This window comes from Phymastichus coffea, unplaced genomic scaffold, assembly GCF_024137745.1.
Source record: "Phymastichus coffea isolate CEN01 unplaced genomic scaffold, Cenicafe_Pcof_1.1 PCOF00151, whole genome shotgun sequence".
Classification (NCBI taxonomy): domain Eukaryota; kingdom Metazoa; phylum Arthropoda; class Insecta; order Hymenoptera; family Eulophidae; genus Phymastichus; species Phymastichus coffea.
The window spans coordinates 435,218-441,217 of NW_026706962.1; positions in this window are offsets into that span (position 1 = coordinate 435,218).

Sequence of the window (6,000 nt, forward strand, 5' to 3'; positions counted from 1 at the left end):
TTTTTAGCATATCGGATAAACTAATAACCTTCTCGCGGACTTGTATAATTTTTGGCATATCGAATAAACTAATAACCTTCTCGTGGACTTGTATATTTTACGGCATATCGGATAAACTAATAACCTTCTCGTGGACTTGATATATTTACGAAATATCGAATAAACTAATAACCTTCTCGTGGACTTGTATAATTTTCGGCATATCGGATAAACTAATAACCCTCTCGCGGACTTGTATAATTTTCGGCATATCGCATAAACTAATAACCTTCTCGTGGACTCCTATATTTTTCGGCATATCGGATAAACTAATAACCTTCTCGTGGAGTTGTATATTTTTCGGCATATCGGATAAACTAATAACCTTCTCGCGGACTTGTATATTTTTCGGCATATCGGATAAACTAATAACCTTCTCGTGAACTTGTATATTTGTCGGCATATCGGATAAACTAATATCCTTCTCGCGGTCTAGTATAATTTTCGGCTAAACGAATAAACTAATAACCTTCTCGCGGACTTGTATAATTTTTGGCATATCGGATAAACTAATAACCATCTCGTGGACTTGTATATTTTTCGGCATATCGAATAAACTAATAACCTTCTCGTGGACTTGTATAATTTTCGGCTAAACGAATAAACTAATAACCCTCTCGCGGACTTGTATAATTTTCGGCATATCGGATAAACTAATAACCTTCTCGCGGACTTGTATAATTTTTGGCATATCGGATAAACTAATAACCATCTCGTGGACTTGTATATTTTTCGGCATATCGAATAAACTAATAACCTTCTCGTGGACTTGTATAATTTTCGGCTAAACGAATAAACTAATAACCCTCTCGCGGACTTGTATATTTTTCGGCATATCGGATAAACTAATAACCTTCTCGTGAACTTGTATATTTTTCGGCATATCGGATAAACTAATAACCTCGCGGACTTGTATATTTTTCGGCATATCGCATAAACTAATAACCTTCTCGTGGACTTGTATAATTTTTAGCATATCGGATAAACTAATAACCATCTCGTGGACATGTATATTTTTCGGCATATCGAATAAACTAATAACCTTCTCGTGGACTTGTATAATTTTCGGCTAAACGAATAAACTAATAACCCTCTCGCGGACTTGTATATTTTTCGGCATATCGGATAAACTAATAACCTTCTCGTGAACTTGTATATTTGTCGGCATATCGGATAAACTAATATCCTTCTCGCGGTCTAGTATAATTTTCGGCTAAACGAATAAACTAATAACCTTCTCGCGGACTTGTATAATTTTTGGCATATCGGATAAACTAATAACCATCTCGTGGACTTGTATATTTTTCGGCATATCGGATAAACTAATAACCTCGCGGACTTGTATATTTTTCGGCATATCGCATAAACTAATAACCTTCTCGTGGACTTGTATAATTTTTAGCATATCGGATAAACTAATAACCTTCTCGCGGACTTGTATAATTTTTGGCATATCGAATAAACTAATAACCTTCTCGTGGACTTGTATATTTTTGGCATATCGGATAAACTAATAACCTTCTCGTGGACTTGTATATTTTACGGCATATCGGATAAACTAATAACCTTCTCGTGGACTTGTATATTTTACGGCATATCGGATAAACTAATAACCTTCTCGTGGACTTGATATATTTACGAAATATCGAATAAACTAATAACCTTCTCGTGGACTTGTATAATTTTCGGCATATCGGATAAACTAATAACCCTCTCGCGGACTTGTATAATTTTTGGCATATCGAATAAACTAATAACCTTCTCGTGGACTTGTATATTTTTGGCATATCGGATAAACTAATAACCTTCTCGTGGACTTGTATATTTTACGGCATATCGGATAAACTAATAACCTTCTCGTGGACTTGATATATTTACGAAATATCGAATAAACTAATAACCTTCTCGTGGACTTGTATAATTTTCGGCATATCGGATAAACTAATAACCCTCTCGCGGACTTGTATAATTTTCGGCATATCGCATAAACTAATAACCTTCTCGCGGACTTGTATATTTTTCGGCATATCGGATAAACTAATAACCTTCTCGCGGACTTGTATATTTTTCGGCATATCGGATAAACTAATAACCTTCTCGTGGACTTGTATAATTTTCGGCTAAACGAATAAACTAATAACCCTCTCGCGGACTTGTATAATTTTCGGCATATCGCATAAACTAATAACCTTCTCGTGAACTTGTATATTTTTCGGCATATCGGATAAACTAATAACCTTCTCGTGAACTTGTATATTTTTCGGCATATCGGATAAACTAATAACCTTCTCGCGGACTTGTATAATTTTCGGCTAAACGAATAAACTAATAACCCTCTCGCGGACTTGTATAATTTTCGGCTAAACGAATAAACTAATAACCTTCTCGTGGACTTCTATATTTTCGGCATATCGGATAAACTAATAACCTTCTCGTGGACTCCTATATTTTTCGGCATATCGGATAAACTAATAACCTTCTCGTGGAGTTGTATATTTTTCGGCATATCGGATAAACTAATAACCTTCTCGCGGACTTGTATATTTTTCGGCATATCGGATAAACTAATAACCTTCTCGTGAACTTGTATATTTGTCGGCATATCGGATAAACTAATATCCTTCTCGCGGTCTAGTATAATTTTCGGCTAAACGAATAAACTAATAACCTTCTCGCGGACTTGTATAATTTTTGGCATATCGGATAAACTAATAACCATCTCGTGGACTTGTATATTTTTCGGCATATCGAATAAACTAATAACCTTCTCGTGGACTTGTATAATTTTCGGCTAAACGAATAAACTAATAACCCTCTCGCGGACTTGTATAATTTTCGGCATATCGGATAAACTAATAACCTTCTCGCGGACTTGTATAATTTTTGGCATATCGGATAAACTAATAACCTTCTCGCGAACTTGTATAATTTTTAGCATATCGGATAAACTAATAACCTTCTCGCGGACTTGTATATTTTACGGCATATCGAATAAACTAATAACCTTCTCGTGGACATGTATATTTTACGGCATATCGGATAAACTAATAACCTTCTCGTGGACTTGTATATTTTACGGCATATCGAATAAACTAATAACCTTCTCGTGGACTTGTATATTTTTCGGCATATCGGATAAACTAATAACCTTCTGGTGGATTTGTATAATTTTGGGCTAAACGAATAAACTAATAACCCTCGCGCGGACTTGTATAATTTTCGGCATATCGGATAAACTAATAACCTTCTCGTGGACTTGTATATTTTACGGCATATCGGATAAACTAATAACCTTCTCGTGGACTTGTATATTTTTCGGCTAAACGAATAAACTAATAACCCTCGCGCGGACTTGTATAGCTTTCGGCATATCGGTTAAATTAATATCCTTTTAATTATTTTTTAATAATATTTATGGATACATTGAACGGATTGATTTTGTTTTTCGATTAATAACTCCTTTGCTGTGAATTTTAACCCAATAACCCAATAACCCAAGCCAAATAGGCCAACGAACGCATTAACCCAATTGAGTCAAAATTTTCGCGTAGTTTGTAGATGCCTAGGTAGATGGCGCATTAGAAAAAAAACTCGCAAATAAAATTCGACTGCCAATTATATAAAAGAAATCAGTTATTGTATGTTCTCTGATATGATGTACTGTCGGATAGCGTACTTTGTGCGCCGACCTCGGCAGTATGTCTTATCCTGGGGGGGATTTATCAAATTTTTATTATCTACACTTTCTTTTCGGTTAATCGAATAACCTAATAACCCTCTCGCGGACTTGGAATTTTTTCGGCATATCGGATAAACTAATAACCTTCTCGCGAACTTGTATAATTTATAGCATATCGGATAAACTAATAACCTTCTCGTGGACTGGTATATTTTTCGGCATATCGGATAAACTAATAACCTTCTCGTGGACTTGTATATTTTACGGCATATCGAATAAACTAATAACCTTCTCGTGGACTTGTATATTTTCCGGCATATCGGATAAACTAATAACCTTCTCGTGGACTTGTATATTTTTCGGGTAAACGAATAAACTAATAACCTTCTCGTGGACTTGTATATTTTCCGGCATATCGGATAAACTAATAACCTTCTCGTGAACTTGTATAATTTTCGGCTAAACGAATAAACTAATAACCTTCTCGTGGACTTGTATAATTTTTGGCTAAACGAATAAACTAATAACCCTCTCGCGGACTTGTATAATTTTCGGCTAAACGAATAAACTAATAACCCTCTCGCGGACTTGTATAATTTTCGGCTAAACCAATAAACTAATAACCCTCTCGCGGACTTGTATAATTTTCGGCTAAACGAATAAACTAATAACCTTCTCGTGGACTTGTATATTTTACGGCATATCGAATAAACTAATAACCTTCTCGCGGACTTGTATATTTTTCGGCATATCGGATAAACTAATAACCTTCTCGTGGACTTGTATATTTTTGGCATATCGGATAAACTAATAACCTTTTCGCGGACATGTTTAATTTTCGGCATATCGGATAAACTAATAACCTTCTCGCGGTCTAGTATAATTTTCGGCTAAACGAATAAACTAATAACCTTCTCGCGGACTTGTATAATTTTTGGCATATCGGATAAACTAATAACCTTCTCGTGGACTTGTATATTTTTGGCATATCGGATAAACTAATAACCTTTTCGCGGACATGTTTAATTTTCGGCATATCGGATAAACTAATAACCTTCTCGCGGTCTAGTATAATTTTCGGCTAAACGAATAAACTAATAACCTTCTCGCGGACTTGTATAATTTTTGGCATATCGGATAAACTAATAACCATCTAGTGGACTTGTATATTTTTCGGCTAAACGAATAAACTAATAACCTTCTCGTGGAATTGTATATTTTCGGCATATCGGATAAACTAATAACCTTCTCGCGAACTTGTATATTTTACGGCATATCGAATAAACTAATAACCTTCTCGTGGACTTGTATAATTTTCGGCTAAACGAATAAACTAATAACCTTCTCGTGGACTTGATATATTTACGAAATATCGAATAAACTAATAACCCTCTCGCGGACTTGTATAATTTTCGGCTAAACGAATAAACTAATAACCCTCTCGCGGACTTGTATAATTTTCGGCTAAACGAATAAACTAATAACCTTCTCGTGGACTTGTATAATTTTTGGCTAAACGAATAAACTAATAACCCTCTCGCGGACTTGTATAATTTTCGGCTAAACGAATAAACTAATAACCTTCTCGTGGACTTGTATATTTTCGGCATATCGGAAAAACTAATAACCTTCTCGTGGACTTGTATAATTTTCGGCTAAACCAATAAACTAATAACCCTCTCGCGGACTTGTATAATTTTCGGCTAAACGAATAAACTAATAACCCTCTCGCGGACTTGTATAATTTTCGGCTAAACGAATAAACTAATAACCCTCTCGCGGACTTGTATAATTTTCGGCTAAACGAATAAACTAATAACCTTCTCGTGGACTTGTATATTTTCGGCATATCGGATAAACTAATAACCCTCTCGCGGACTTGTATAATTTTCGGCTAAACGAATAAACTAATAACCCTCTCGCGGACTTGTATAATTTTCGGCATATCGCATAAACTAATAACCTTCTTCTGGACTTGTATATTTTTCGGCATATCGAATAAACTAATAACCTTCTCGCGAACTTGTATATTTTACGGCATATCGAATAAACTAATAACCTTCTCGCGGACTTGTATAATTTTTGGCATATCGGATAAACTAATAACCTTCTCGTGGACTTGATATATTTACGAAATATCGAATAAACTAATAACCCTCTCGCGGACTTGTATAATTTTCGGCTAAACGAATAAACTAATAACCCTCTCGCGGACTTGTATAATTTTCGGCTAAACGAATAAACTAATAACCTTCTCGTGGACTTGTATAATTTTTGGCTAA